Below are 11,670 nucleotides of genomic sequence, written 5' to 3' on the forward strand. Positions count from 1 at the left end.
TATGCTACAGCACCCCAACATAAGAAAAAAAGGCATGGGTATTAATTATAGGTAAAGCATGACAGAACATGCACACTGAGCAGATTCGGACATGGTGGCATCCATGCAAACATGGCAAATGATATGACAGATTCGGACATGGCAGGAACAACAATAAGTGGGCATGTTGGTGAGCTTGTACAACTCACCACAGAGCAATACATGGCATGAAAAGGCAACCACCAGTAAGCATGACAAGAGCAAATTCATAGGATGCATGGATCACTAGCAAAAGACATGGCAAAACTGAACTTAATGTTAAAAGGCTGACAGCAACATTATTTAGCAATTTGAGAGCAAGATAACAACAAGCTACAGCAGGCCATAAATGCAACCAGGGGCATGGATGGATAGATCATGACATGGATAACAAAACATCCTTAGTGAACATCTCCAGACTATGCATAGAATGACTTGTAGCTGCAGGTTTACATAGCATCATGTTATAACAGAATCAACCTAGCAAAACAGCAACAACAAGTACCCTACTTCACAAGCTCGATGCACTCACTACAAGAGCCACAAAAATACATGGATTGCGCCACTTTGAAGATGGCATGATTTAGCTCAAAACTCATGTAGACATCACGCTCATAGGATGCACACACAAAATGCAATGAAAAAGACAAATCACCAAGTTCTGTTAAACTACAGCAGACAACATCATATAGCACTCTTGCAACGACGATTAGGTATCAAGATTAACACAAACAAGAATGGCACAATGTAATTGTCGGTGTACTAGAATAGGGGTACCCTAGTACCCCGAACTTGTGCACGGGCAGTTGCAGCACCCCGCGGCAAGGCTTGCCGGACGACCGCCAAGGTCCTCCGTGGCTCCCTTGGAGCCATTCAAGAAACAAAGTATTCAAGCCAAGGAGACGAGCCCCCGGCAAGAGGAGCTTGTCGGGAAGGCCAACCAAGGCATCCTAAGGAACTTGCCACGACGCGCCACACGTCCCGGCAAGGCAACAAGGCCCCGGCAAGAGGAGCTTGCCGGGAAGACCGACCAGGGCATGTCGAGGCCTGGTGGGCGACAAGCTTCCAGGCGCGACAAGACGACGGCCGCGGCAAGGCGCTTGCCGCGGCAGGCGGCCACTCCGTACCCACGCTCCAGCACATCCACCAACGTGTCGCTCTGGGGGCCTTTCCAGGCGCGTGTGGCGGGAGGCTGTGCAGCCAGCGGTGCGCGGTGGCATGCGAAGCTGACAAGACTGCCATCATGGCGAGCGGTGGCGTCCCTGACGGTACCTTTTTGTACTGTTTGGGTGACACAGACGGGCATTTAATGCCCTTGTCCCCTGCCATCAGGGTTAGGTAGGATACACTGTACAAGTAACTGTACCAACCACCTCTCTTTTTACATTTGTAACCTTGTCTACGTTGCCACCTGTCGGTGACCCCTTTAGCGTATAAAAGGAGGCCCACGCGCAACGTAGAGGGGGTTCGACTCATTCGGTAGCCAGAAAAACACTTAGCTCTCTCGAGCAAGAACACAATACAATCAGACAAGCAGCAGTAGGAGTATTATCTCTCCGGAGAGCTCCGAAGCTGGGTAAACTGCTCGTGTGCTTCGCCTCGATCTGCTCTTCGTGCGACCTCCGCCCCCCGCCGAACCGAAAGGGGCCACGGTCAGCCGGCCCCATAGGTGCTCGTGGATCAGTTTCCCCGACATCTTTGGTGCGCCAGGTAGGGGGCGTCGAGATTGCGTGAACCCAATCCGGCGTTCACACGAGCTAGATCTTCATTTTCTTCATCGACATGCCATCGAAGAAGAAGACTTCGGCGGCAGCTGCTCCGTCCACGTCACTTCCACCACCGCCGGAGCAAATGGGTGGTGGAGTAGGCGCCGACGGAAGAACGGACGTCGACGAGGAAGCTCACGATGCTGCCAGGTCCAAGGACAAGGCCACGCAGACCTCAGCGTCCGTACATGTACGGCGCCCATCTCAGGAGGCGCAGGACCGACAGCGTCATGGTACTCGCAGTACCATACGTTTGTTGGGCCAAGATCAAGCTGGTGGATCCCGGGGCGCTCAAGACCAGCATGCGCGACAACGTGCCAGCACGAGCGAGACACGGTCGCCCGGACGGGATAATGCTCCTTCTAACAGAGTTAGAAGTCCGAGCATATCCCGCTCCTCGCGCCGTCCGCCACTGCCACCCACCACTCCAGCAGAAGCTTTGGCGCGAGCTCAACTGCTCCTGGATTACCCTCCGACGTCGGACAAGATCGAAGAATAGAGCGCCACCATTCAGAGTCTCATCGGCTATGCCAACGGCGACACTCCGCGGCAGCCGAGCACGTCGCTGCCGCGGCAAGGTTGCCAGGCGCGGGCCGGTGGCAACGAAACTGGTGGGGGAGCAACCACCATGCAATCACCACCCCGAAGGCCAAGATCGCCGACTCGTCGGATCCACCTCGACAGCGACTCCACTGCGTCATCGGATCCACGAGCTCGTCGCGATCAGCGCCAAGTTCTTCACGATCGACAGCAAGAAGACGCTCGTACTCGCATCGAGCGCCGAAGAGAAGCGCGACGTCAATCTGACCAGTGGCCCAGCACGAAGAACTTCAAGCCAGATGTACCGGAGAAGTACGACGGCAAGACGCATCCGTCGGAGTTCCTCAGCATCTACACCATTGCGGTGCAGGCTGCCGGTGGACGGGACGACAAGATCCTTGCCAACTACTTCCCGCTGGTGCTCAAGCCCAACGTCAGATCCTGGCTCATGCACTTGCCGGACAACTCCATATCCTCTTGGGCCGATCTATGCCATCAGTTTGTCGGCGCCTTCACAGGCGGCCACAAGCCTCATGGCCAAGAGAGTGACCTTCACCTGCTCGCCCAGAAGGAAGGAGAGCCCCTGCGCAAGTACATTCAGAGATTCAGCAGCGTACAGCACAACATCCCAGACCTCCACCCTGCCGCGGTGATCAGCGCGTTCCATCAGAACGTGCGAAACCGCAGGATGCGGGAGGAGATGGCGATGTGCAAGATCAGAGACGTCAGTGAGCTATATGCCCTGGCCGACAAGTGTGCGCGTGCTGAGGTAGGGAGGAGACTCCCCGGAGAGAACAACAGGAAGAAGAAAGGAAAAGAGGTGCTAGTCGTCGAGCAGTCCGGCAACGGTGGTGGCGCCAAGAAAGCCAAAGCTAGTGACTCCGGCAAGGAGATTACCGCAGAGGCTATGGCGGTCGCCGATAAGCAAGACAGCACCAACAAGCAATAGTGCAAGATCCATCGCACCAAGGGCCATGACCTCTAGAGCTGCAAGAAAGTCGAGCAGCTTGTTGAGCAACAGAAAGCTAAATACGAGCGGCGCGACAAGGAGAAAGCCCAGGAAGGTGCTGGAGGATCCGGCAAGAAACATCCCGGCCGAGGAGGGCGCCGCGGCAAGGCCAAGAAGCGGCAAGGAGACAGACCTCCTCGCGGCCGCGACAAGGATGAAGATGACGACAACGATGAAGACATGGATGATGAGGAGACTGATGAGCAGGAGTTCCAGAAAGCCACAGAGGTCCTGTGCGTTGACGGCGGTGCTTCTCTGCATACTTCGCACCGTCAGCTCAAGCAGTGGGTGTGGGAAGTTAATGCAACAGAACCACCCGTCGAGTCACGCAAGCCTCTGAAATGGTCCAGCACGCCTATCATCTTTGATATTGAGGACCACCCTGATCGCGTAACTGCGGTCGGGTGCTTGCCGATGTTGGTCTCACCAACTATCCGCAACCTCAAGGTCACTAAGATGTTAGTTGACGGCGGGGCCGACTTGAGCCTGATATCCTCCGCGGTGCTCCAGAAACTCCAGATCCCTGACAGCGAGCTCGAAGAAACCGGTACGTTCCAAGGAATCAATCCGGGAAGGAGCAAGCCAAAGGGAAAGATCACGTTGCCGGTAACATTTGGCAGCGAGTTGAACTTCAGGACTGAGAGGGTTACTTTCGATGTTGCTGACTTTCCATTGCCATACAATGGGATACTCGGCCGTCCAGCACTCGCCAAATTCACGGCAGCCTCTCACTATGCCTTCAACATGCTAAAGATGCCAGGCCCGATAAGTGTCATCTCTGTCCCTGGCGACAAGAAGGATGCTCTTATCTGCGCCGACAAGATCTACCGGGAAGCAACAGCCGCAACAGATCGCAAGTCACTTGCCGCTGAAGCTCCCGGGGCGAAGAAGAAGACCAAGTCCGGCAAGAGCTCTGATGCTCACTCCGGCAAGCGCACCTCTTCGGAGTGCTGCGCTACCTTCGAGGACGCACCATCGGGCTCCACCGGCAAGTGTAAAAAGGCAATGGCTGCTCCACCTGAGACCAAGAAGGTGTCCGCCAAGGAGGACGGCACTGGTGGTACTTTCACCATCAGTGCCACTCTCGACCCCAAATAGGAAAGCGCGCTCGTTGCTTTCCTGCGGGCGAACGTCGACGTGTTTGCATGGCAACCGTCTGACATCCCCGGTGTTCCCAGGAAAGTAATTGAGCACCACCTTGCCGTCTATCCTCATGCGCGGCCCATCAAGCAAAAAGTCAAGAAACAGGCAGTGGAGCGCCAAGAAGTCATTGCGGAGGAAATCAAGAAGTTGGAAGCAGCAGGCCTTGTCAGAGGAGTGCTCCATCCTACGTGGTTGGCCAATCCTGTAGTCGTGCGCAAGGCTAATGGGAAATGGAGACTTTGTATCGACTTTACCGATGTTAATAAAGCTTGTCCCAAAGACCCATCTCCCTTGCCGCGCATCGATCAGATTGTTGACTCCACGGCCGGATGTGACTTGCTTTCATTTCTTGATGCATACTCAGGATATCATCAGATCTTCAATGCAGAAGGGGATGAGGAGAAAACCGCATTCATCACCCCGTGTGGCACGTACTGTTTCGTACGGATGCCTTTCGGTTTGAAGAATGCTGGTTCAACATTTGCAAGGGTAGTCCACCACGCTTTTGGGCCACAAATGCACATAAATGTGGAGGCATACATGGATGACATAGTGGTCAAAAGCAAGGACAAAGCAACTCTGATTCAAGATTTGGACGAAACATTTGGAAATCTGCGCAAGATCAACCTCAAGCTTAACCCCGAGAAGTGCGTGTTTGGAGTCCCTTCCGGCAAGCTTCTAGGGTTCTTCGTGTCTCAGCGGAGAATTGAAGCCAATCCCGACAAGATCAAGGCCATTGAGCAGATCGAAGCACCAAAGCGCGTCAAGGATGTACGAAGGCTTGCCGGTTGCGTGGCTGCTCTCAGCAGGTTTATCTCTAGATCTGCTGAGCGCACCCTGCCATTTTTCAAAATATTGAAAAAGGCAGGTCTAATGAAATGGACTCCGGAGGCGGAGGCTGCGCTACAGGACTTGAAGAAATACCTGTCCTCCACTCCAACACATGTCGCACCTAAGCCACAAGAGAAGTTGCTGCTGTATATAGCGGCAACCAATCAAGTGGTTAGTGCTGCGTTAGTGGAAGAGAGAAAGGCAGATGACGAGCCATCAACCACGGCAGATGCATCCAGCAACAAACAGGGGGCTTCGCCGGCAAGCTCTGGTCCCGACAAGGATGGATCTGCGCAAGAGCATGAGAAGATGCAGAAGAGAATGGTGCAGCGCCCAGTTTACTTTGTCAGCTCCCTTCTGCAGGGGGCTAGGTCAAGGTACTCTGGTGTGCAGAAATTGCTTTTCGGCCTCCTCATGGCCTCGAGAAAGCTGCGGCATTACTTCCAAGCACATGAGATCACAGTCGTCACTCGTTTTCCGCTGAAGAGGATACTGCAAAATCCCGAAGCAACAGGCAGGATTGTAGAGTGGGCACTGGAACTGTCAAGCTTTGGCCTCAAGTTTGAGAGCACTTCAACTATCCAAAGCAGATCATTGGCAGAGTTCATAGCAGAGTGGACGCCAACGCCAGATGAAGAAATTCCAGAGACGAGCATCCCCGTCAAGGAAGCGAGCAAAGAGTGGCTGATGTACTTTGATGGTGCCTTCTCGCTGCAAGGCGCCGGTGCGGGCGTGCTTCTTGTCGCACCCACCGGAGAGCACCTCAAGTACGTAGTCCAGATGCACTTTCCCAAGGAGCAAGCAACTAACAATACTGCAGAGTATGAAGGATTGCTTGCCGGTCTCAGGATCGCAACAGACCTTGGGATCAAGAAGTGTCACGCCCTCGATGCGGCTATAGCTCCCACGTGTCGAGGCACGACTTAGAGACATAACCGCATTGAAAGCAATGTCGCAAGTTAGGCAATCATTACAACATCCCATGTAATACATAATAAAAGGGGGAGATACCATAGTTGGCTTACACTCGCCACGTCACATCAGAGTGCATAAATAACATCCATCAAACAAACACTCATGGCCCGACTACGGCGCCAAAATAGAAAAGAACCCAACATGCGACAAGGTCCTGAATCGATCCCCAACTAGGCACCACTACTGATCATCGGGAAAGGAAACATAATAACGCTGAGAGTCCTCGTCGAACTCCCACTTGAGCTCGTACTCGTCACCTGGAGCGGAATCACCTGGACCTGCATCTGGAGTTGTAGTATCTGTGAGCCACAGTGACTCAGCAATCTCGCACCCTCGCGATCAAAACTATTTAAGCTCATAGGAATGGATAAGGCAAATATATGTGGAGCTGCAGCAAGCGACTAGCATATGTGGTGGCTAACTTATACGCAAAAGAGAGCGAGAAGAGAAGGCGAAGCACGAGCGAGAAGCTAAAGGAACATCCTGCGCACGCATAACTCCAACACCGTGTCCACTTCCCGGACTCCGCCGAGAAGGGGCCATCACGGTAACACACACGGTTGATTCATTTTAATTAAGTTTAGTTCAAGTAATCTACAACCGGACATTAACAAATTCCCATCTGCCCATAACCGCGGGCACGGCTTTCGAAAGTTCAATCCCTGCAGGGGAGTCCCAACTTAGCCCATGACAAGCTCTCACGGTCAACGAAGGAATAGACCTCCACCCGAGACATTCCGATCAGACTCGGTATCCCGGTACAACAAGACATTTCGACAGGGTAAAACTAAACCAGCAACACCGCCCGAATGTGCCAACAAATCCCGATAGGAGCTGCACATATCTCTTTCTCAGGGCACACTCAGTTTGTCCTAGGTACGGGTAGGCCAGCCCAGAGTTGCCCCTGGTAGCCACCGGTAGCTGACAGGTGGACCAACACTCAGAGGAGCACTGGCCCGGGGGGGGGGGTAAAATAACGATGACCCTTGCGTCTACAGAACCCAAGGGAAAGAAAAGGCTAGGTGGCAAATGGTAAAACCAATGTTGGGCATTGCTGGAAGAGCTTTACTTAAGACGAACTGTCAAGGGGTTCCCATAATAGCCCAACCGTGTAAGGAACGCAAAATCCGGGAACATAACACCGATATGACGGAAACTAGGGCGGCAAGAGTGGAACAAAACACCAGGCATAAGGCCGAGCCTTCCACCCTTTACCAAGTATATAGATGCATTAATTAAGTAAGGTATATTGTGATATCCCAACAAGTAAATAAAAGTTCCAACAAGGAACGGCTCCAATCTTCCCCTGCAACTAACAACGCTATAAGAAGGGCTGAGCAAAGCAGTAACATAGCCAATCAACGGTTTGCTAGGACAATGGTGGGTTAGAGGTTCAACATGGCAATTGGGAGGCTGACAAGCAAAAGGTAGGCATCGTAGCAGTGGCAAAGCAAAAGAGCGAGCAAACTAGCATAGCAAAGATAGTAGTGATTTCGAGGGTATGATCATCTTGCCTGCACAGTTGTCAGAGTTGACTGGATCCTCACAAGCAAACTCAACGGGCTCCTCGGTAGCGAACTCGTCTCCCGGCTCTACCCAACAAGACAAACAAGCAACAAGGATACAATCAACCACGGGCAAGACCAAGCAATATGATGAAATGACGATATGCTATGTGGGATGCGATGCGGGATGCAAAATGCAAGAAATGACAGGAAATGCATGAACCTGGCCTCAACTTGGAAAACCAAGTGTGCCACTGGATAGAGGGGATGAAATCGCTTGAAAACGATATAAAGATCATTGGAATCGGAGCTACGGTTTAGAAATGGCGAGCGTTTAAAGATACGACACCGGTCTGCAATTTACAGCAAGTAGGCATCTAAATGCAACCAAATTAACATGCTACAGCCACCAAACATGAAAACAAAATACATGGCAGTGATGTACACAAGATGGTTGACGAAACACTAGCACTGAGCCATAGGCAAATTCATCCATTAAGAGGTTCAAACAAGCATGGCTAAAACGCAAATGCAAAACAGATTTCAGACTTAGTGAAATTAACACTAGTCTGAAATTTCAGATCACGATGCTCTCTTCGGAGCAGCAAAACAACATGATAGAAAACATGAACATGACAAGTAAGAACATGGCATGGAGCTACTCAACAAGCTTAAAAAAACACCCAAAGTGACCTGGGGCCAAAAGGGTTCACAAAATACTCTACCGAGCTCACGAACATAGCTCGAACACAATCAGTTTTCAGACTTAGTGAAAACTGAGACACGCTGAAATATAACTCACGAAGGCATGTAAACGAGCTCGATGCACTCACTACGGTGCAAGTCATGGCAAGGAAAGCATATAACCAGCAAGAAGGCACAAAGTGCTAGCTACACATGGCAAGAACGAAGGCATAGCATGCATGGAACACTAACGGTAGCATCGGCAAAATCGCAAACAAGTTGACGATCTACCCGGATTAACAACGAAGCAAAAGTTGAGCTCGATTGAGTCAACCTAGAGCACTCCACATATGTAAACAAAGAAATGGATGGATAGAGCATAACATAAATATCAAAACTCCCTTACTGATCATCCTCAAAAGAGGCACGGATCACTAGGAAACAAGCTAGACATATAGCATCACAAACTAAAATATCCCAGACTTAGTGAAAATCACTAAGTGCCTGAAATCAGCAATCTCAGGTACCTCTCTTCGCAAGCTTGCATAAGACAACACACACATCCTAAAAATGCATGGGTGGCACCTCTGGAAAGAAGACAAAATGCTTAACAATTCATCCCAAAGGGGCACAGGCATATCATGCACGAATTAAACATGGCAAAAATGACAAAAGTGCATGATGAACTAACGGATCTGCAATTTAACTCACGAAGCCTCCTTCTAACAGCATTTTGGGCATGAAGATGACCTCAAATGCAAATGATGCAATAGAATGAAATGATGTACATGTCGAGTCGAAGATTTTGATATATCATATGCCCAAAACGGAGCTACGGTTACGGAGATACGAGCAGTCAAAGTAGGCACAAAAATCTAGGGTTAGAGTAAAAAGTCAACCCGAGATCCAGATCTGGATCCGGGGTACTGTTCACCTGCGCGTCTCCCGAGGATGACCAGCGCCCGAGCTCGTCGGTGCCGGCCGGAGTGGGGGAAGAGAAGGCCGGGGTGAGGGAGAGGAGGTCGGGCGGCGCCGGAGGAGGAGGCGGCGACCGCGGGCGGCGGCGGCCGGGGGGGCGCCTGCCGGTAGCGGGCGGCGGCGGCCGGCTTGCGGCGGCCCGGCGAGGCGACGAGCGGCGGCGGGGCAGCGGCCGGAGGAGGAGAAGAAGGGCGGCGGCGTCGGGCGCCTCTGGCCCGAGCGGTCGGCGGGGAGGGCCGGTCCCGGGCCCTCGCGGGCCGGCGATGTGGGCGCGGGCGCGGTGGCAGGAGGGCCCGTGGCGGTTGGCGGCTGGCTGGGCGCGGCGGCGGACGTTGTCCGGCTCGCCCGGACACGTCCGTCGGCGGCGGATCTGGCGAGGAGATGTTTTTTTAAAACTAGGGTTTGAGACGAGGGGATCCGGGATTTGGAGGAGGGGGTCTATAAATAGACATAAGTGGAGCTAGGAGAGTCCAAATGAGGTGCGGTTTTCGCCCACACGATCGTGATCGAACGCTCTAGGACATGGAGCAGAGTTTGGTGGGTTTTGGGCCAAATTTGGGGGGTGTTGGGCTGCAACACACACGAGGCCTTTTCGGTCCCTCGGTTAACCGTTGGAGTATCAAACGAAGTCCAAATGACCCGAAACTTGACAGGCGGTCTACCGGTAGTAAACCAAGGCCGCTTGGCAAGTCTTGGTCCAATCCGGAAATGTTTAAACCCCACACACGAAAGAAGACTAGAAATGACCACCGGAGGAGAACGAAGCGCCGGAATGCAAAACGGACAACGGGGAAAAAGCTCGAATGCATGAGATGAACATGTATGCAAATGCAATGCACGTGATGACATGATAAGAGATGCACGAAAAAGAAAACAACACACGGAGACAAAGACCCGAACCCGAGAAATAAATATAACTTAGCGCCGGAGACGGCAAGAGTTGGATACAAATATGGAAAGTTATATCTGGGGCGTTACAACACTCCACCACTACGAAAAGATCTCGTCCCGAGATCTAGGACTGAAAGAACTCCGGGTACTCAGAACGGAGGTGATCCTCGCGTTCCCAGGTGGCTTCACGGTCGGAATGGTGAGACCACTTAACTTTGAGAAATTTGATTGACTTGTTGCGAGTCTTGCGTTCAGTCTCTTCAAGAATAGCAACTGGGTGCTCACGATAAGAGAGATCTTCTTGGAGCTCAATGTCCTCGAAGTTGACGGTGCGGTCAGGAGTCTTGAAGCACTTTCGAAGCTGAGAGACATGGAACACATCATGAACATTTGCAAAGTTTGAAGGAAGCTCGAGTTGATAGGCGAGGTCGCCTCTCTTGCTGACAATCTTGAAAGGTCCCACGTATCTAGGGGCAAGCTTCCCTTTGATACCGAAGCGACGAGTACCTTTCATAGGAGAGACGCGGAGGTAAACATGATCTCCGATCTCGAAACCAGATCACGGTGCTTACTATCATAGTAGCACTTCTGGCGGGATTGAGCTGCTTTGAGGTTATCACGAATGACTTTGCACATTTCTTCTGCTTCTGTGATTAAGTCATTACCCAGCAGCTGACGTTCACCGGTTTCAGACCAGTTGAGAGGGGTACGGCACTTCCTGCCATATAGAATTTCAAAGGGGGCCTTGCCCGAACTTGCTTGAAAGCTGTTGTTGTAAGAGAATTCAGCATAAGGAAGACAATCCTCCCACTTCATGCCGAAGGAAATCACACAAGCCCTGAGCATATCTTCAAGAATCTGATTGACACGCTCGACTTGACCGCTCGTTTGAGGATGGAAAGCTGTGCTGAAGCGGATGTTGGTGCCCATGGCCTTCTGAAAAGAATCCCAAAACTTGGAGGTAAAGATGCTGCCACGGTCTGAAGATATCACTTGAGGAATACCGTGCAGAGAGACAATGCGAGAGGTATAGAGTTCCGCCAATTGAGCTGCAGTGATCGACTCTTTGATAGGCAGAAAGTGAGCCACTTTGGTGAGCTTGTCGATGACAACAAATATAGCATCATTGCCACGCTTGGACTTTGGAAACCCAGTCACGAAGTCCATTTCAATGTGGTCAAACTTCCATTCTGGAATGGCAAGAGGTTGGAGGAGACCTGCTGGCCTTTGGTGTTCTGCCTTCACTCTTCTGCAGACATCACACTCGTTCACGAATTGAGCGATCTCGCGCTTCATTCGAGTCCACCAATAAGTTTGCTTGAGATCCTGA

The sequence above is a fragment of the Triticum aestivum genome, chromosome 3B, assembly GCF_018294505.1.
Source record: "Triticum aestivum cultivar Chinese Spring chromosome 3B, IWGSC CS RefSeq v2.1, whole genome shotgun sequence".
Lineage (NCBI taxonomy): Eukaryota > Viridiplantae > Streptophyta > Magnoliopsida > Poales > Poaceae > Triticum > Triticum aestivum.